We start from the raw sequence: 23,936 nt of genomic DNA, 5'->3' as shown, positions 1-23,936 counted from the left end.
AGTACCAAATAAGACATACTTTAGTACTAAATAAGGCATACTTTAGTACCAAATAAGACATACTTTAGTACTAAATAAGACATATTTTAGTACTAAACAACACATTCTTTAGTACTAAATAAGACATACTTTAGTACTAAATAACACATACTTTAATACGAAATTATCCATACTGTAGTACCAAATAACACATACTTTAATACGAAATTATCCATACTGTAGTACCAAATAACCAATACTTTAGTACTAAATAACATATACTTTAGTACCAAATAACACATACTTTAGTACCAAATAACACATACTTAAGTACTAAACAACACATACTTTAGTACCAAATGAGACATACTTTAGAACTAAATAACACATACTTTAGTACTAAATAAGACATACTTTAGTACCAAATAAGACGTACTTTAGAACTAAATAACACATACTTTAGTACTAAATAACACATACTTTATTACTAAATAACACATATTTTACAACTAAAAATGACATAATTTAGTACCAAATAACACAAACTCTAGTATCAAATAAGACATACTTTAGTACTAAATAAGACATACTTTATTGTTAAATAAGACATACTTTAGAACTAAATAAGACATACTTTAGTACTAAATATGACATACTTTAGTACTAAATAAGACACACTTTAGTACTAAATAAGACATACTTTAGTACTAAATACGACATACTTTAGTACAAAATAAGACATACTTTAGTACTAAATAACACATACTTTAGTACTAAATACGACATACTTTAGTACTAAATAAGACATACTTTAGTACTAAATAACACATACTTTAGTACTAAATACGACATACTTTAGTACTAAATAAGACATACTTTAGTACTAAATAAGACATACTTTAGTACTAAATACGACATACTTTAGTACTAAATAACACATACTTTAGTACTAAATAACACATACTTTAGTACTAAATAAGACATACTTTAGTACTAAATAAGACATACTTTAGTACTAAATAAGACATACTTTAGTGTTAAAAAAGACATACTTTAGTACTAAATAAGACATACTTTAGTACTAAATAAGACATACTTTAGTACTAAATACGACATACTTTAGTACTAAATAAGACATACTTTAGTACTAAATAAGACATACTTTAGTACTAAATACGACATACTTTAGTACTAAATAAGACATACTTTAGTGTTAAAAAAGACGTACTTTAGTACTAAATAAGACACACTTTAGTACTAAATAAGACATACTTTAGTACTAAATAAGACATACTTTAGTACTAAATAAGACATACTTTAGTATCAAATAAGACATACTTTAGTACTAAATAAGACATACTTTAGTACTAAATAAGACACACTATAGTACTAAATAAGACACACTTTAGTACTAAATAAGACATACTTTAGTACTAAATAAGACATACTTTAGTACTAAATAAGACACACTTTAGTACTAAATACGACATATTTTAGAACTAAATAAGACATACTTTAGAACTAAATAAGACACACTTTAGTACTAAATAACACATACTTTAGTACTAAATAACACATACTTTAGTACTAAATAAGACATACTTTAGTACTAAATAAGACATACTTTTGTACTAAATAAGACATACTTTAGTACTAAATAAGACATACTTTTGTACTAAATAAGACACAGTTTAGAACTAAATAAGACATATTTTAGTACTAAAAAAGACATACTTTAGTACTAAATAAGACATACTTTAGTACTAAATAAGACATACTTTAGTACTAAATAAGACATACTTTAGTACTAAATACGACATACTTTAGTACTAAATAACACATACTTTAGTACTAAATAAGGCATACTTTAGTACTAAATAACACATACTTTAGTACTAAATAACACATACTTTAGTACTAAATAAGACATACTTTAGTACTAAATAAGACACACTTTTGTACTAAATAAGACACACTTTAGTACTAAATAAGACATACTTTAGTACTAAAAAAGACATACTTTAGTACTAAATAAGACATACTTTAGTACTAAATACGACATACTTTAGTACTAAATAAGACATACTTTAGTACTAAATAAGACATACTTGACCTGTTCCCCGCCTGGCCTGTGAGTGTGTTTCAGCCCCTGATTAGTGAGCAGTAATGATGGTCTCCATTGTTCTAACACCCCCCCCCCCCCCAGCAATCTGTCATCAGTCAGCCTCTCTCTCTCTCTCTCTCTCCTTCTCTCTCCTTCTCTCTCTCTCCCTCCGTGTGCACAAAGCATGGATGGAGATGCAGATAATGAGCGGCCCTCACCTCACCAACGCTGCTGCACTCTTCTCACTCCTGATTGCTTTCACCTTCCAGCTCCCGGCCATGTTGACACCTCATAATCAGCCCGCCACTAATCTCGCCCGATCCATCGCGGCCACCATCTTGTTGGAGTCTGGGGGAGCACATGTCCTGGGGGGGGGTTGTTTTTTTTTATTATTGCTTCATTTCTTTCCTATGATGCTTTGATTTATTTCCTACAATTTTCCTTGTAGTCTATTATTTGCGCACTTTCATTTCTGAAGCTGTTCCTGATTCCTTACGACGTCACTTTAAGGCCCAGGTGTCAAACTCCGGGCCCCGAACTTTTTGGGGCCCGGTCGTGTTTGGAGGAAGAAGAATACTGAGTTGCATCCCAAGAACACCACACCTACTGTGAAGCATGGTGGTGGAAACATCATGCTTTGGGGCTGTTTTTCTGCTAAGGGGACAGGACGATTGATCCGTGTTAAGGAAAGAATGAATGGGGCCATGTATCCTGAGATTTGGAGCCAAAACCTCCTTCCATCAGTGAGAGCTTTGAAGATGAAACAAGGCTGGGTCTTCCAGCATGACATTGATCCCAAATAGTATAAAATACTACATGGTCTAGCTCCAGCCTATCTTGCCGATTGTATTGTACCGTATGTCCCGGCAAGAAATCTGCGTTCAAAAGACTCCGGCTTATTAGTGATTCCTAGAGCTATAGAGCGGGCTATAGAGCGTTTTCCATTCGGGCTCCAGTACTCTGGAATGCCCTCCCGGTAACAGTTCGAGATGCTACCTCAGTAGAAGCATTTAAGTCTCACCTTAAAACTCATCTGTATACGCTAGCCTTTAAATAGACCTCCTTTTTAGACCAGTTGATCTGCCGCTTCTTTTCTTTCTCCGGACGCCCCTCCCTTGTGGAGGGGGTCCGGTCCGATGACCATGGATGAAGTACTGGCTGTCCAGAGTCGAGACCCAGGATGGACCGCTCGTCGGGACCCAGGATGGACCCCTCACCTGTGTATCGGTTGGGGACATCTCTACGCTGCTGATCCGCTTGAGATGGTTTCCTGTGGACGGGACTCTCGCTGCTGTCTTGGATCCGCTTGAACTGAACTCTCGCGGCTGTGTTGGTACCACTATGGATTGAACTTTCACAGTATCATGTTAGACCCGCTCGACATCCATTGCTTTCGGTCCCCTAGAGGGGGGGGGTTGCCCACATCTGAGGTCCTCTCCAAGGTTTCTCATAGTCAGCATTGTCACTGGCGTCCCACTGGATGTGAATTCTCCCTGCCCACTGGGTGTGAGTTTTCCTTGCCCTTTTGTGGGTTCTTCCGAGGATGTTGTAGTCGTAATGATTTGTGCAGTCCTTTGAGACATTTGTGATTTGGGGCTATATAAATAAACATTGATTGATTGATTGATTGAAACACACCGCCTGGGCAACGAAAGAGTGGCTCCGTAAGAAGCCTGGAGTGGCCTAGCCAGTCTCCAAACTTTAACCCCATAGAAAATCTGTGGAGGGAGTTGAAAGTCTGTGTTGCTCGGCGACAGCCCCAAAACATCACTGCTCTGGAGAAGATCTGCATAGAGCAGGGGTGGCAAACTCAAATACAGAGTGGCCCAAAATTTGAAAAAAGGTTGAAAAAATGAACCTTTTAATAGGGACCCAAATAAGTTTTGCATTGAATATTGAACAAGCGAGACTTAAATAACTTTATAGTGACATGCAAAATCCAGTTACAAATAATAAAAGATATCAATGGCATATCAAATAAAATGTAAATAAGAATCAAATGCCTCTATTCTATTTGCAGCCTTCTGAGGTAAATATCAAAACAACATTTTTCCGCAGGCTAATTATGAATTTGAAAATAAAATAATAATGAATGAATCAAACATTCAAGCCTTTAAGTAGCAAGAGAAAGTGCATGAAAAAAACCTTAATTATTGCTCAGTTTGCTACACTGATTTGCTTTAACACAATATATGGAAAAAGCAACGCTTATATAACTTAATTGTGCAAAATCTACTTAAAAAAAACAAACGAAAAAACATCAATGGTATATAAAAAAATTTTGAATGAAAAATCGAATGCCTCTTTTCTATTTGCAGCCTTTTTCCACAGGCGAGTACATTTGAAAATAAAGTAAAAATGAATAAAACAACCATTCAGGCCTTTTTACTGCTCAGTTTGCGACACACGGTTGTTGGTAGCAAGCGGTGTATATTGTAGCGTCCCGGAAGAGTTAGTGCTGCAAGGGGTTCTGGGGTATTTGTACTGTTGTGTTTATGTTGTGTTACCGAAAATGTGTTTGTCACTCTTGCTTGGTGTGGGTTCACAGTGTGGCGCATATTCGTAACAAAAGGCTTTTGAATAAGTATGCAGTGCATTCACTTAAGTGTGTGTGAAAAGGCCGCGTTCATTATGTGAAGGAAAACCGGACATGACGACGCTAAAGGCACGCCCCCAATACTGCTGTCCGGGTAGAAATCGGGAGAAATTTGGGAGAATTGTTGCCCCGTGAGATTTTCGGGAGGGGCACTGAAATTCGGGAGGGTGGCAAGTATGAGTATTAGCGGTGAATGCGGTGTACCGGCGGGCCAGCTCTAATGTTTATTGGAAATTGCCTCAAGGGCCAAATGAAATTACATGGCGGGCCAGAGTTTGACACCCATGGCATGGAGTAATGGGTCAAAATACCAGCTACTGTGTGTGCAAACCTGGTAAAGACCTAAAGTAATCCTTTGACTTCTGTTATTGCCAACAAAGATTATATTACAAAGTATTGAGTTGAATTTTAGTTTTTGACCAAATACTTGTTTTCCACCATCATTTCCAAATAAAATCTTTAAAATTCCTACAAAGTGAATTCCTGGATTTTTTTCCCTTCACATTCTGTCTCTCACAGTTGAAGTGTACCTATGAGGAAAATTACACACCTCCGTCATCATTTTAAGTGGGAGAACTTGCACAATCGCTGGCTGACTAAATACTTTTTTGCCCCACTGTATCTACATATATATATATATATATATATATATATATATATATATACATATATATATATATATGTATATATACATACATATATATATATATATATATACACACACACAATATATACATATATATACACAAATATATATATAAGTATATATAAATATATATATATACACATACATATACATTATATATACATATACACATCATATATACATATATATATATGTTTAAACGTATATATATATATACAGATACATACATATATACACAATATATACATATATGTATACATACACACACATATATACATAAATAAATATATATATATACACATAATTATATATAAATACATCCATCCATCCATTTCTACCGCTTATTCCCTTTTGGGGTCACGGGGGGCGCTGGCTACAATCGGGCGGAAGGCGGGGTACACCCTGGACAAGTCGCCACCTCATCGCAGGCCCAACACAGATAGACAGACAACATTCACACTCACATTCACACACTAGGGCCAATTTAGTGTTGCCAATCAACCTATCCCCAGGTGCATGTCTTTGGAAGTGGGAGGAAGCCGGGGTACCGGGAGGGAACCCACGCATTCACGGGGAGAACATGCAAACTCCACACAGAAAGATCCCAAGCCTGGATTTGAACCCAGGACTGCAGGACCTTCGTATTGTGAGGCAGACGCACTAACCCCTCTCCCACCGTGAAGCCCTATACTATATATACACACATATATATATGTGTGTATATATATATATATATATATATATATATATATATATATATACACACACACAATATATACATATATATATACATACACATAAATATTCATTATATATACATATAAACATCATATATATATATATATATGTTTAAATGTATATATATATATATATACAGATTTATACATACATATATACACAATATATTCAAGTGTATACACAATATAACATATATGTATACATACACACACATATATATATATATATACATATACATATACATATATATATATATGTATACACATATATATACATAATTATATATAAATAAATACATATATACATTACATGTGTGTATTTATACATATTTATATATATACACACACAATATATATACATATATATACACAAATATATGTATATACATATATGTGTATATATATATATATATATATACATAATTATATATAAATACATACATATATACATTACATATACATACATAAATATATAATGTATATATACTACATATATATGTATATATGTTTGTATATATATACACACAATATATATAAATATATATACACAAAAAATATATATATATACATATATATATACACACAAATATATATATATATATATATATATACACATATATATGCATTATATATACATATATACATCATATATACATATATATATACATATATATGAATCCTTATTTGTCATATATATAATTATATATAAATACATGCATATATACATTACATATACATACATAATGTATATATACTATATATATACACATATATCTGTATGTATGTGTGTATTTATATATATTCATATATATACACACACACAATATATATATATACATATACATATATGTATATATATATACATAATTATATATAAATACATACATATATACATTACATATACATACATACATATATAATGTATGTATACTACATATATACACATATATATGTATATATGTTTGTATATATATACACATACAATATATACATGTATACACACAAATATATATATATACATATATATATATACACAAATATATATATATTTACACATTATATATACATATATATATCATATATACATATATATACGTATATATGAATCCTTATTTCTCATATATATATAATTATATATAAATACATACATATATACATTACATATACATACATACATACATACATACATAATCTATATATACTATATATACACATATATGTGTGTATTTATATATATTTATATATACACACACAATATATATACACAAATATATATACATATATATATATATATATAATTATATATAAATACATACAAAAATACATTACATTACATATACATACATACATATATAATGTATATATACTACATATTTACACATATATATGTATATATGTTTGTATGTATATATATATATATATACACACACAAAATATATACATATATATACACAAATATATATATATACACACATATATATACATTATATATACATATATAAATCATATATACATATATATGAATCCTTATTTGTCATATATATATATATATATATATATATATATATATATATATATATATATATATATATATATATATATGACAAATAAGGATTCAACTAAACTAAGCACATTCTTTATTTTTCTTCAATGAAGTTTTTCGGAGTGTGCGTCTTTTTCCTGTCTTTTGAGCGCCAAGCTAGCCGCAAAACGCCAGCAACAAAGTTCCCCTTCAAAGTGTTTACTTTGTTGCGCGCGGGAAAGAGCCGTAAGGTCGGCGGCACAAAAAAAAAAACAACAATAAAAAGATATGGAATAACAGGAGCTGTCAGTGTGAGTTTCCACTGGCAAACAATGAGTGACAAGGTAATTAGGAGGCGGCAGCTGTTGGAGCTCCCAGAGACGAGAGAGTGTAGGCTGTGCTCGGCCTTCAAGTCCTCAAGCAGGAGCATCATTAGACCGCCGTCTTTGCCAGACACAACACGCTGCAGCACAGAGCTTTAATGAACAAGTCATGTTTGGCAGGGGGCTCAGAAAGCTGTTTGTGCCGCTATTTATAACTGGCAATTAAAGCCTGCGTGCCAACAAATGACTTCAAAAGACGGCGTTCGGCGTCGAGATTGACGGCGGCCGTGTCCACTCAACGCCGACTTTTAATCAGTGCCAGAACTTTCTTTTGGACGCGGAACCCGCCGGCCAGTGTCGACACAAGAAGTTCTCATGCAGGCGTCGCCTTGTCAGGTTGGACCGAACCAGGGAAGTGTTTTGCCGGAATAAGCAGGGGCGTCCGTGATAACGTCGCTCAAATGGCAACATATCCAATCAATCAATCAATGTTTATTTATGTAGCCCTGTGGAGAGGCGGAGCCGAAGCGCCGACGGCGGGGCAGGGCTGCGGCGTGCCCTGCCCAAGATGGCGGCAAAGAGGCGGAGAATGTGACGGAGCGGAGAGGCGGGGCGTGCTGGGAGCCACGCCGCCGCAATCTAATTCAGGTGCGTGGATGGCGCACCGCCACACAATTAACATTTCTCCTCTGGCTGCATGAAAGGGGAGAAGGAGGAAAGATCATGGCAGAACGTGACGAGCGAAAACGACCGAGAGCGAGCCGAAGACAGCAACCAAGACTGAAAACGAGCGAGGAGCAGCTGAAAAGCCATCCGACCAAAAGACAAAGCTGTTATTGAAAAATAAAGCGAGTCAAACCTGCTCAGCAAGATGTCCTTCCTGAACGGTCCATGGTACCCGCACGACGACGGCAGGAGTCCGTCACAAGCCCTAAATCACAAGTGTCTCAAAGGGCTGCACGAACCACCACGACATCCTCGGTACTGCCCACATAAGGGCAAGGAAAAACTCCCACCCAATGGGACGTCGGGGACAGTGACAATGATGACTATGAGAAACCTTGGAGAGGTATCAGTCCATCTCGGATGAGCTTGGGCCCCAGTGAAGCCGGTGGCATTTCTGGGTGTTGTTGATAAATGGCTGTGGCTTTGCATAATAGAGTTGTAACTTGCACTTATAGATGTAGCGACCGTCTGTAGTGACTGACAGTGGTTTTCTGAAGTCTTCCTGGGCCCATGTGGTGATATCCTTTACACACTGATGTGGCTTTTCGGTGCGTTTCTGGGTGTTGTTGATAAATGTGCTTCGCTTTGCATTGTAGAGTTCTAACTTGCACTTACAGATGTCGCGAACGAGTGTAGTGACTGACAGTGGTTTTCTGAAGTCTTCCTGGGCCCATGTGGTGATATCCTTTACACACTGATGTGGCTTTTCGGTGCGTTTCTGGGTGAGGTTGATAAATGTGCTTCGCTTTGCAGTGTAGAGTTCTAACTTGCACTCACAGCTGTAGCGACCAACTGTAGTGACTGACAGTGGTTTTCTGAAGTCTTCCAGGGCCCATGTGGTGATATCCTTTACACACTGATGTGGCTTTCCGGTGCGTTTCTGGGTGTTGTTGATAAATGTCTTTCGCTTTGCATTGTAGAGTTCTAACTTGCACTTACAGATGTAGCGACCGACTGTAGTGACTGACAGTGGTTTTCTGAGGTCTTCCTGGGCCCATGTGTTGATATCCTTTCCACACTGATGTGGCTTTTCGATGTGTTTCTGGGTGTTGTTGATTAATGTATTTCGCTTTGCATTTTAGAGTTCTAACTTGCACTTACATATGTAGCGAACGAGTGTAGTAACTGACAGTGGTTTTCTGAAGTCTTCCTGGGCCCATGTGGTGATATCCTTTACACACGGATGTAGCTTTCCGGTGCGTTTCAGGGTGTTGTTGATAAATGTCTTTCGCTTGCATTGTAGAGTTATAACTTGCACTTACAGATGTAGCGAACGAGTGTAGTGACTGACAGTAGTTTTCTGAAGTCTTCCTGGGCCCATGTGGTGATATCCTTTCCACACTGATGTGGCTTTTCGATGCGTTTCTGGGTGTTGTTTATAAATGTCTTTCGCTTTGCATTCTATAGTTCTAACTTGCACTTACAGATGTAGCGACCGACTGTAGTGACTGACAGTGGTTTTCTGAAGTCTTCCTGGGCCCATGTGGTGATATCCTTTACACACTGATATGGCTTTTCGGTGCGTTTCCGGGTGTTGTTGATAAATGTCTTTCGCTTTGCATTGTAGAGTTATAACTTGCACTTACAGATGTAGTGAATGAGTGTAGTGACTGACAGTGGTTTTCTAAAGTGTTCCTGGGCCCATGTGGTGATATCCTTTACACACTGATGTGGCTTTCCGGTGCGTTTCTGGGTGTTGTTGATGAATGTCTTTCGCTTTGCATTGCAGAGTTCTAACTTGCACTTACAGATGTAGCGACCGGCTATAGTGACTGACAGTGGTTTTCTGAAGTCTTCCTGGGTGCATGTGGTGATAACCTTTACACACTGATGTGGCTTTCCGGTGCGTTTCCGGGTGCTGTTGATAAATGTCTTTCGCTTTGCATTGTAGTGTTCTAACTTGCACTTACAGATGTAGCGAACGAGTGTAGTGACGGAAAGTGGTTTTCTGAAGTCTACCTGGGCCCATGTGGTGATATCCTTCACACACTGATGTGGCTTTCCGGTGCGTTTCAGGGTGTTGTTGATAAATGTATTTCGCTTTGCATAGTAGAGTTATAACTTGCACTTAAAGATGTAGCGACCGGCTGTAGTGACTGACAGTGGTTTTCTGAAGTCTTCCTGGGTATATGTGGTGATATCCTTTACACACTGATGCGGCTTTCCAGTGCGATTCTGGGTGTTGTTGATAAATGTCTTTCCCTTTGCATTGCAGAGTTCTACCTTGCACTTACAGATGTAGCGAACGAGTGTAGTGACTGACAATGGTTTTCTGAAGTCTTCCTGGGCCCATGTGGTGATATCCTTTACACACTGATGTGGCTTTTCGGTGCGTTTCCGGGTGTTGTTGATAAATGTCTTTCGCTTCGCATTGTGGAGTTATATCTTGCACTTACAGATGTAGCGAACGAGTGTAGTCACTGACAGTGGTTTTCTGAAGTCTACCTGGGCCCATGTGGTGATATCTTTCACACACTGATGTGGCTTTCCGGTGCGTTTCAGGGTGTTGTTGATAAATGTATTTCGCTTTACAATGTAGAGTTATAACTTGCACTTACAGATGTAGCGACCAACTGTAGTGACTGACAGTGGTTTTCTGAAGTCTTGCTGGGCCCATGTGGTGATATCTTTTATACACTGATGTGGCTTTTCGGTGCGTTTCAGGGTGTTGTTGATAAATGTCTTTCCCTTTGCATTGTAGAGTTATAACTTGCACTTACAGATGTAGCGAACGAGTGTAGTGACTGACAGTGGTTTTCTGAAGTCTTCCTGGGCCCATTTGGTGATGTCCTTTACACACCGATGCGGCTTTCCGGTGCGTTTCTGGGTGTTGTTGATAAATGTCTTTCGCTTTGCATTGTAGAGTTCTAACTTGCACTTATAGATGTAGCGACCGACTGTAGTGACTGACAGTGGTTTTCTGAAGTCTTCCTGGGCCCATGTGGTGAAATCCTTTACACACTGATGTGGCTTTCCGATGCGTTTCTGGGTGTTGTTGATAAATGTCTTTCCCTTTGCATTGTAGAGTTATAACTTGCACTTACAGATGTGGCGACCGACTGTAGTGACTGACAGTGGTTTTCTGAAGTCTACCTGAGCCCATGTGGTGATATCCTTAACATACTGATGTGGCTTCCCGGTGCGTTTCTGGGTGTTGTTGATAAATGTGTTTTGCTTTGCATTGTAGAGTTCTAACTTGCACTTACAGATGTAGCGACCAACTGTAGTGAGTGACAGTGGTTTTCTGAAGTCTTCCTGGGCCCATGTGGTGATATCCTTTACACACTGATGTGGCTTTTCGGTGCGTTTCTGGGTGTTGTTGATAAATGTCTTTCGCTTTGCATTGTAGAGTTCTAACTTGCACTTATAGATGTAGGGAACGAGTGTAGTGACTGACAGTGGTTTTCTGAAGTCTTCCTGGGCCCATGTGGTGAAATCCTTTACACACTGATGTGGCTTTCCGATGCGTTTCTGGGTGTTGTTGATAAATGTCTTTCGCTTTGCATTGTAGAGTTCTAACTTGCACTTACAGATGTAGCGACCAACTGTAGTGACGGAACGTGGTTTTCTGAAGTCTTCCTGGGCCCATGTGGGGATATCCTTCACACACTGATGTGGCTTTCCGGTGCGTTTCTGGGTGTTGTTGATAAATGTCTTTCGCTTTGCATATTAGAGTTCGAACTTGCACTTACAGATGTAGCGACCAACTGTAGTGACTGACCGTGGTTTTCTGAAGTCTTCCTGGGCCCGTGTGGTGATATCCTTTCCACACTGATGTGGCTTTCCGGTGCGTTTCTGGGTGTTGTTGATAAATGTCTTTTGCTTTGAATTGTGGAGTTCTAACTTGCACTTACAGATGTAGCGACCGACTGTAGTGACTGACAGTGGTTTTCTGAAGTCTACCTGGGCCCATGTGGTGATATCCTTTACACACTGATGTGGCTTTTCTGTGCGTTCCAGGGTGTTGTTGATAAATGTCTTTCGCGTTGCATTGTAGAGTTATAACTTGCACTTACAGATGTAGCAAACGAGTGTAGTGACTGACAGTGGTTTTCTGAAGTCTTCCTGGGCCCATGTGGTGATACCCTTTACACACTGATGTGTTTTTTTTTTTAATGCAGTACCACCTGAGGCATCGAAAGTGCGTAATATCATAGCTTACGTGCAGTGATTTCTCCAGATTCTCCGAACCTTTAGATGATATTACGGAGCGTCGATGGTGAGTCCCTAAATTCTGAGCTAATAATGAGCTAATATTTGCAAAACGTAACAAAGTTTTCCAGTTCAAACAATAAATATCTTGTCTTTGCAGTTAAGTTGGAAAGGATTAGCGGATCGTTGTGTTTCCTCACAAAGGCGCATGGCCGTCCATGACGTGTCTACACGGGCAGAGAGAGAGAGAGAGAGAGAGCGCTCATCTCAATTAGTTCCTCTCACCTGCACTCAATCAAGGCAAGCGGGGTTTAGGCGGAGCTAAGGAGCAGTAATTGAGCTAATTGAAGTGCGTGTCGGCGCCTGATGTTGCGACTCATTAAGGCGTCTAATGAACGCAACTTTGGAAAACTTTGAAATGTTTCCAAAAAAAAAAAAAGAAAGAGAAAAAACATCCGAGCGGTCGAGCAACAGCTGCTTCGCATTAGCGTGCTAATTTGCAAGCGGGGGGGGTATAAGGGAGGAGGGATGTGCTAAATATAATTCCAGCAGGGGGCCTCGGTGGGGGTGGAACTGGTGGGGCTCCCCCTGGTGGTGAGAAGAGCAGCACCACCTCTACTAGTTGTTTTTATTCTGCAGAGTCAGCAACACTTTCTGCTCACGGACGGCAAGAGTGGAGACTCACCTTTCTGTAGAAAAGTGAAGAGCGCCGCCATATAGATGATCTTTGACAAGCAGGGCCATATACATGATCTTTGACAAGCAAGGCATATACTGGAGATGATCTTTCAGAGCATATAGATGATCTTTGACGAGCAGCGCATATAGATGATCTTTGACGAGCAGAGCCATGTGGATGATTTTCGACGAGCAGAGCTGTATAGATGATCTTTGACCAGCAGAGCCGTATAGATGATCTTTGATTAACAGAACCATATATGTGATTTTTCACAAGCAGAGCCATATAGATGATCTTTGATTAACAGAGCCGTATAGATGATTTTTCACAACAGAGCCTTATAGATGATCTTTGACGAGCAGAGCCATATAGATGATCTTTGACGAGCAGAGCCATATAGATGATCTTTGACGAGCAGAGCCATATAGATGATCTTTGACCAGCAGAGCCGTATAGATGATGTTTGACGAGCAGAACCGTAGAGATGATCTTTGATGAGCAGAGCCGTGTAGATGATCTTTGATGAGCAGAATCGTGTAGATGATCTTTGACGAGCAGAATCGTGTAGATGATCTTTGACGAGCAGAATCGTGTAGATGATCTTTGACGAGCAGAGCCGTATAGATGATCTTTGACCAGCAGAACCGTATAGATGATGTTTGACGAGCAGAACCGTATAGATGATCTTTGACCAGCAGAGCCATATAGATGATCTTTGATTAACAGAGCCATATAGGTGATTTTTCACAACAGAGCCTTATAGATGATATTTGACGAGCAGAGCCATGTAGATGCGCTTTGACGAGCAGAATCGTGTAGATGATCTTTGACCAGCAGAACCGTATAGATGATCTTTGATGAGCAGAGCCGTGTAGATGATCTTTGACGAGCAGAGCCATGTAGATGATCTTTGACGAGCAGAGCCATGTAGATGATCTTTGACGAGCAGAGCCGTATAGATGTTCTTTGACGAGCAGAGCCATGTAGATGATCTTTGACGAGCAGAGCCATGTAGATGATCTTTGACGAGCAGAGCCGTGTAGATGATCTTTGACGAGCAGAGCTATGTAGATGATCTTTGACGAGCAGAGCCATGTAGATGATCTTTGACGAGCAGAGCCGTATAGATGATGTTTGACGAGCAGAACCGTATGGATGATCTTTGATGAGCAGAGCCGTGTAGATGATCTTTGATGAGCAGAGCCGTGTAGATGATCTTTGACGAGCAGAATCGTGTAGATGATCTTTGACGAGCAGAATCGTGTAGATGATCTTTGACGAGCAGAATCGTGTAGATGATCTTTGACGAGCAGAATCGTGTAGATGATCTTTGACGAGCAGAGCCGTATAGATGATGTTTGACGAGCAGAACCGTAGAGATGATCTTTGATGAGCAGAGCCGTGTAGATGATCTTTGATGAGCAGAATCGTGTAGATGATCTTTGACGAGCAGAATCGTGTAGATGATCTTTGACGAGCAGAATCGTGTAGATGATCTTTGACGAGCAGAGCCGTATAGATGATCTTTGACCAGCAGAACCGTATAGATGATGTTTGACGAGCAGAACCGTATAGATGATCTTTGACCAGCAGAGCCATATAGATGATCTTTGATTAACAGAGCCATATAGGTGATTTTTCACAACAGAGCCTTATAGATGATATTTGACGAGCAGAGCCATGTAGATGCGCTTTGACGAGCAGAATCGTGTAGATGATCTTTGACCAGCAGAACCGTATAGATGATCTTTGATGAGCAGAGCCGTGTAGATGATCTTTGACGAGCAGAGCCATGTAGATGATCTTTGACGAGCAGAGCCATGTAGATGATCTTTGACGAGCAGAGCCGTATAGATGTTCTTTGACGAGCAGAGCCATGTAGATGATCTTTGACGAGCAGAGCCATGTAGATGATCTTTGACGAGCAGAGCCGTGTAGATGATCTTTGACGAGCAGAGCCATGTAGATGATCTTTGACGAGCAGAGCCATGTAGATGATCTTTGACGAGCAGAGCCGTATAGATGATGTTTGACGAGCAGAACCGTATGGATGATCTTTGATGAGCAGAGCCGTGTAGATGATCTTTGATGAGCAGAGCCGTGTAGATGATCTTTGACGAGCAGAATCGTGTAGATGATCTTTGACGAGCAGAATCGTGTAGATGATCTTTGACGAGCAGAATCGTGTAGATGATCTTTGACGAGCAGAATCGTGTAGATGATCTTTGACGAGCAGAGCCGTATAGATGATCTTTGACCAGCAGAACCGTATAGATGATGTTTGACGAGCAGAACCGTATAGATGATCTTTGACCAGCAGAGCCATATAGATGATCTTTGATTAACAGAGCCATATAGGTGATTTTTCACAACAGAGCCTTATAGATGATATTTGACAAGCAGAGCCATGTAGATGATCTTTGACGAGCAGAGCCGTATAGATGTTCTTTGACGAGCAGAGCCATGTAGATGATCTTTGACGAGCAGAGCCATGTAGATGATCTTTGACGAGCAGAATCGTGTAGATGATCTTTGACCAGCAGAACCGTATAGATGATCTTTGATGAGCAGAGCCGTGTAGATGATCTTTGACGAGCAGAGCCATGTAGATGATCTTTGACGAGCAGAGCCATGTAGATGATCTTTGACGAGCAGAGCCATGTAGATGATCTTTGACGAGCAGAGCCATATAGATGATCTTTGACCAGCAGAACCGTATAGAGGATGTTTGACGAGCAGAACCGTATAGATGATGTTTGACGAGCAGAACCGTATAGATGATCTTTGATGAGCAGAGCCGTGTAGATGATCTTTGACGAGCAGAATCGTGTAGATGATCTTTGACGAGCAGAATCGTGTAGATGATCTTTGACGAGCAGAATCGTGTAGATGATCTTTGACGAGCAGAATCGTGTAGATGATCTTTGACGAGCAGAGCCGTATAGATGATCTTTGACCAGCAGAACCGTATAGATGATGTTTGACGAGCAGAATCGTATAGATGATCTTTGACCAGCAGAGCCATATAGATGATCTTTGATTAACAGAGCCATATAGGTGATTTTTCACAACAGAGCCTTATAGATGATATTTGACGAGCAGAGCCATGTAGATGCGCTTTGACGAGCAGAATCGTGTAGATGATCTTTGACCAGCAGAACCGTAAAGATGATCTTTGATGAGCAGAGCCGTGTAGATGATCTTTGACGAGCATAGCCATGTAGATGATCTTTGACGAGCAGAGCCATGTAGATGTTCTTTGACGAGCAGAGCCATATAGATGATCATTGACCAGCAGAACCTTATAGATGATGTTTGACGAGCAGAACCGTATAGATGATGTTTGACGAGCAGAACCGTATAGATGATCTTTGATGAGCAGAGCCGTGTAGATGATCTTTGACGAGCAGAATCGTGTAGATGATCTTTGACGAGCAGAGCCGTATAGATGATCTTTGATGAGCAAAGCCGTGTAGATGATCTTTGACGAGCAGAGCCATGTAGATGATCTTTGACGAGCAGAACCGTATAGATGATGTTTGACGAGCAGAACCGTATAGATGATCTTTGATGAGCAGAGCCGTGTAGATGATCTTTGACGAGCAGAGCTGTATAGACGATCTTTGACCAGCAGAGCCGTGTAGATGATCTTTGACGAGCAGAGCTGTATAGACGATCTTTGACCAGCAGAGCCGTATAGATGATCTTTGACGAGCAGAGCTGTATAGACGATCTTTGACCAGCAGAGCCGTATTGATGATCTCGAGCAGAGCCATATAGATGATCTTTGACCATCAGAGCCATATAGATGATCTTTGACCATCATAGCCGTAAAGATGATCTTTGACCAGCAGAGGCGCGTAGATGATCTTCGACCAGCAGAAGGTCCTGAAGAACAGCCGACTGCTCCTGAGACTCGGACAAAATAAACAGAACAAAAGCAAAATAAGTAGAGACGGGTTCCGTTCACATTTGAAGCCACACGGTACCAAATACCGGCTCCTTGATTTGTGGGTGTCTTCCGTACTTAATATTTGTTTGTGATATCAAGATAACATTTTAATTTGAAAAGATGTGATTATGAGGATGGCTGTCCACCTAAATGCTGTTTAATGATCACAAATACATCAAATGTACATTTTATGGTGTGTTTGGTTTCATGTTGTGCCCCAGAAAATGTTCATACTGTAAGCGTTGTATTTATTGCGCAGGCAGCTGTTTGATTATAAAGTGCAATCTCGGTAGTGCATTTGACCAGCAGAGCCATATAGATGATCTTTGACGGTGGTACATTTCATTACCAAGTCTGGAGGCGTTGAAATCGCCATGTAAAATCGCTAATGCTAATCAGCAGTGCATATTAGCATCAGGCTAGCTCATTTGTGGGAAAAGTGGAGCATTTTTTGGAGTCAATTTCTTTGTCGGCTTTGAAAGTTGCAACATTACCTGCAGGTGGTTTGGCGGAGTCTGCTCTCAGTGCTGCTGGAGTGATCGCGGCACCGGTGGATTTGAGCAGAACGGGTCCAGTTGGTGTCCAACTGGTACCGTGCAGGATTGGGTAGCCATTTCCAAAAAGAAGACTAATGGTGAAGAGAGAAGTGCGGCCCCCGGGTCTTAAGCTTCCTGCAAATGTGGCCCCTAAAAGTATTTGTGGAATATTCCTGTCCTTGGAGACATGAAGGGCCAAAGATGCTCCTTCCTTCGGACACCATTACTCTTCATTCTTCTGGGTTTTTTTTTATCAAAACGGCTAGAAATTGTAATTTAAAATATATATTTTTTAAATCTAATACTCTAATACGGCAATCTGTAATTAAAAATATATAAAAACATCAAATAATGATGTCAATAAGGCAAATTGTAGTTAAAAATGTACAAAAACAAATCAAATAAGGCAAAGTGTACTGAAAATATATAAAAACATCTAATAAATATGTCAATAAGACAAATTGTTCTTTAAAATAGATACAAAACATATCAAATAATGCAAAATGTACTTAAAATCTATAAAAACATCAAATAATGATGTCAATAAGGCAAACTGTAGTTTAAAATATATAAAAACAAATCAAATAATGATGTCAATAAGACAAATTGTTCTTTAAAATATATAAAAATATGAAATAATGATGTCAATAGGCAAATTTTGGTTTAAAATACATAAAAATGGATCCAATAAGGCAAGTTGTAATTTAAAATATATAAAACATTAAAATATTGATGTCAATAAGGCAAATTGTACTTTAAAATATATAAAAATATAAAATAATGATGTCAATAAGACAAATTGTACTTTCAAATAGATACAAAACATATCAAATAATGCAAAATGTCCTTAAAATCTATAAAAACATCAAATAAGGATGTCAATAAGGCAAATTGTTCTTTAAAATATATAAAAATATCAAATAATGATGTCAATAGGCAAATTTTAGTTTAAAATATATAAAAACAGATCAAATAAGGCAATTTGTAATTTAAAATATATAAAACATCAAATAATGATGTCAATAAGACAAATTGTACTTTAAAATATATACAAATATCAAATAATGATGTCAATAAGACAAATTGTACTTTAAAATATATAAAAATATCAAATAATGATGTCAATAAGACAGATTGTACTTTAAAATAGATACAAAACATATCAAATAATGCAAAATGTACTTAAAATCTATAAAAAAAACATCAAATAATGATGTCAATAAGGCAAATTGTAGTTTAAAATACATAAAAACAAATCAAATAAGGCAAAGTGTACTGAAAATATATAAAACCATCAAATAATGATGTCAATAAGACAAATTGTTCTTTAAAATATATAAAAATATCAGATAAGGATGTCAATAAGACAAATTGTACTTTAAAATACATAAAAACAGATCAAATAAGGCAATTTGTGATTTAAAATATATAAAACATTAAAACAATGATGTCAATAAGGCAAATTGTACTTTAAAATATATAAAAATATCAAATAATGATGTCAATAAGACAAATTGTACTTTAAAATACATAAAAACAGATCAAATAAGGCAATTTGTAATTTAAAATATATAAAACATTAAAACAATGATGTCAATAAGGCAAATTGTACTTTAAAATATATAAAAATATCAAATAATATCAATAAGACAAATTGTACTTTAAAATATATAAAAATATCAAATAATGATGTCAATAAGGCAAATGTTAGTTTAAAATATATAAAAACCGATCAAATAAGGCAATTTGTAATTTAAAATATATAAAACATCAAATAATGATGTGAATAAGGCAAATTGTACTTTAAAGTATATAAAAATATCAAATAATGATTTCAATAAGACAAATTGTACTTTAAAATATATAAAACATTAAAATGATGTCAATAAGACAAATTGTACTTTAAAATATATAAAAATATCAAAATATGATGTCAATAAGGCAAATTTTACTTTAAAATAGATACAAAACATATCAAATAATGCAAAATGTACTTAAAATCAATAAAAACATCAAATAAGGATGTCAATAAGGCAAATTGTAGTTTAAGATATATAAAAACAAGTCAAATAAGGCAAAGTGTATTACAAATATATGAAACCATCAAATAATGATGTCAATAAGACAAATTGTTCTTTAAAATATATAAAAATATCAAATAATGATGTCAATAGGCAACTTTTAGTTTAAAATACATAAAAACAGATCAAATAAGGCAATTTGTAATTTAAAATATATAAAAATATCAAATAATGATGTCAATAAGACAAATTGTTCTTTAAAATAGATACAAAACATATCAAATAATGCAAAATGTACTTAAAATCTATAAAAACATCAAATAATGATGTCAATAAGGCAAATTGTAGTTTAAAATATATAAAAACAAATCCAATAAGGCAAAGTGTACTAAAAATATATAAAACAATCAAATAATGATGTCAATAAGACAAATTGTTCTTTAAAATATATAAAAATATCAAATAATGATGTCAATAAGACAATTTGTACTTTAAAATACATAAAAACAGATCAAATAAGGCAATTTTTAATTTTAAATATATAAAACATCAAATAATGATGTCAATAAGACAAATTGTACTTTAAAATAGATACAAAACATATCAAATAATGCAAAATGTACTTAAAATCTATAAAAACATCAAATAATGATGTCAATAAGGCAAATTGTAGTTTAAAATATATAAAAACAAATCAAATAAGGCAAAGTGTACTAAAAATATATAAAACAATCAAATAATGATGTCAATAAGACAAATTGTTCTTTAAAATATATAAAAATATCAAGTAATGATGTCAATAGGCAAATTTTGGTTTAAAATACATAAAAACAGATCCAATAAGGCAATTTGTAATTTAAAATATATAAAAATATCAAATAATGATGTCAATAAGAAAAATTGTACTTTCAAATAGATACAAAACATATCAAATAATGCAAAATGTACTTAAAATCTATAAAAACATCAAATAAGGATGTCAATAGGGCAAATTTTAGTTTAAAATATATAAAAACAGATCAAATAAGGCAATTTGTAATTTAAAATATATAAAAATATCAAATAATGATGTCAATAAGAAAAATTGTACTTTCAAATAGATACAAAACATATCAAATAATGCAAAATGTACTTAAAATCTATAAAAACATCAAATAAGGATGTCAATAGGGCAAATTTTAGTTTAAAATATATAAAAACAGATCAAATAAGGCAATTTGTAATTTAAAATATATAGAAATATCAAATAATGATGTCAATAAGAAAAATTGTTCTTTAAAATATATAAAAATATCAAATAATGATGTCAATAGGCACATTTTAGTTTAAAATATATAAAAACAGATCAAATAAGGCAATTTGTAATTTAAAATATATAAAACATCAAAAAATGATGTCAATAAGACAAATTGTACTTTAAAATAGATACAAAACATTAAAATAATGTCAATAAGACAAATTGTACTTTAAAATAGAAACAAAACATATCAAATAATGCAAAATGTACTTAAAATATATAAAAACATCAAGTAAGGATGTCAATAAGGCAAATTGTTCTTTAAAATATATAAAAATATCAAAAAATATCAAATAATGATGTCAATAGGCAAATGTTAGTTTGAAATATATAAAAACAGATCAAATATGGCAATTTGTAGTTTAAAATATATAAAACATCAAATAATGATGTCAATAAGGCAAATTGTACTTTAAAATATATAAAACATTAAAATAATGTCAATAAGACAAATTGTACTTTAAAATAGATACAAAACATTAAAATAATGTCAATAAGACAAATTGTACTTTAAAATAGATACAAAACATATCAAATAATGCAAAATGTACTTAAAATATATAAAAACATCAAGTAAGGATGTCAATAAGGCAAATTGTTCTTTAAAATATATAAAAATATCAAAAAATATCAAATAATGATGTCAATAGGCAAATGTTAGTTTGAAATATATAAAAACAGATCAAATAAGGCAATTTGTAATTTAAAATATATAAAAATATCAAATAATGATGTCAATAAGAAAAATTGCTCTTTAAAATCTATAAAAACATCAAATAATGATGTCAATAAGACAAATTGTACTTTAAAATAGATACAAAACATATCAAATAATGCAAAATGTCCTTAAAATCTATAAAAACATCAAATAATGATGTCAATAAGGCAAATTTGTATTTTAAAATATATAAAAACAGATCAAATAAGGCAATTTGTAATTTAAAATATATAAAAATATCAAATAATGATGTCAATAAGAAAAATTGCTCTTTAAAATCTATAAAAACATCAAATAATGATGTCAATAAGACAAATTGTTCTTTAAAATAGATACAAAACATATCAAATAATGCAAAATGTACTTAAAATCTATAAAAACATCAAATAATGATGTCAATAAGGCAAATTGTAGTTTAAAATATATAAAAACAAATCCAATAAGGCAAAGTGTACTAAAAATATATAAAACAATCAAATAATGATGTCAATAAGACAAATTGTTCTTTAAAATATATAAAAATATCAAATAATGATGTCAATAAGACAATTTGTACTTTAAAATACATAAAAACAGATCAAATAAGGCAATTTTTAATTTTAAATATATAAAACATCAAATAATGATGTCAATAAGACAAATTGTACTTTAAAATAGATACAAAACATATCAAATAATGCAAAATGTACTTAAAATCTATAAAAACATCAAATAATGATGTCAATAAGGCAAATTGTAGTTTAAAATATATAAAAACAAATCAAATAAGGCAAAGTGTACTAAAAATATATAAAACAATCAAATAATGATGTCAATAAGACAAATTGTTCTTTAAAATATATAAAAATATCAAGTAATGATGTCAATAGGCAAATTTTGGTTTAAAATACATAAAAACAGATCCAATAAGGCAATTTGTAATTTAAAATATACAAAAATATCAAATAATGATGTCAATAAGAAAAATTGTACTTTCAAATAGATACAAAACATATCAAATAATGCAAAATGTACTTAAAATCTATAAAAACATCAAATAAGGATGTCAATAGGGCAAATTTTAGTTTAAAATATATAAAAACAGATCAAATAAGGCAATTTGTAATTTAAAATATATAGAAATATCAAATAATGATGTCAATAAGAAAAATTGTTCTTTAAAATATATAAAAATATCAAATAATGATGTCAATAGGCACATTTTAGTTTAAAATATGTAAAAACAGATCAAATAAGGCAATTTGTAATTTAAAATATATAAAACATCAAATAATGATGTCAATAAGACAAATTGTACTTTAAAATAGATACAAAACATTAAAATAATGTCAATAAGACAAATTGTACTTTAAAATAGATACAAAACATATCAAATAATGCAAAATGTACTTAAAATATATAAAAACATCAAGTAAGGATGTCAATAAGGCAAATTGTTCTTTAAAATATATAAAAATATCAAAAAATATCAAATAATGATGTCAATAGGCAAATGTTAGTTTGAAATATATAAAAACAGATCAAATATGGCAATTTGTAATTTAAAATATATAAAACATCAAATAATGATGTCAATAAGGCAAATTGTACTTTAAAATATATAAAACATTAAAATAATGTCAATAAGACAAATTGTACTTTAAAATAGATACAAAACATTAAAATAATGTCAATAAGACAAATTGTACTTTAAAATAGATACAAAACATATCAAATAATGCAAAATGTACTTAAAATATATAAAAACATCAAGTAAGGATGTCAATAAGGCAAATTGTTCTTTAAAATGTATAAAAATATCAAAAAATATCAAATAATGATGTCAATAGGCAAATGTTAGTTTGAAATATATAAAAACAGATCAAATAAGGCAATTTGTAATTTAAAATATATAAAAATATCAAATAATGATGTCAATAAGAAAAATTGCTCTTTAAAATCTATAAAA

This window comes from Nerophis ophidion, linkage group LG19 (genome assembly GCF_033978795.1).
Source record: "Nerophis ophidion isolate RoL-2023_Sa linkage group LG19, RoL_Noph_v1.0, whole genome shotgun sequence".
NCBI classification, from domain to species: domain Eukaryota; kingdom Metazoa; phylum Chordata; class Actinopteri; order Syngnathiformes; family Syngnathidae; genus Nerophis; species Nerophis ophidion.
Note: the sequence above shows the minus strand (reverse complement) of the source record.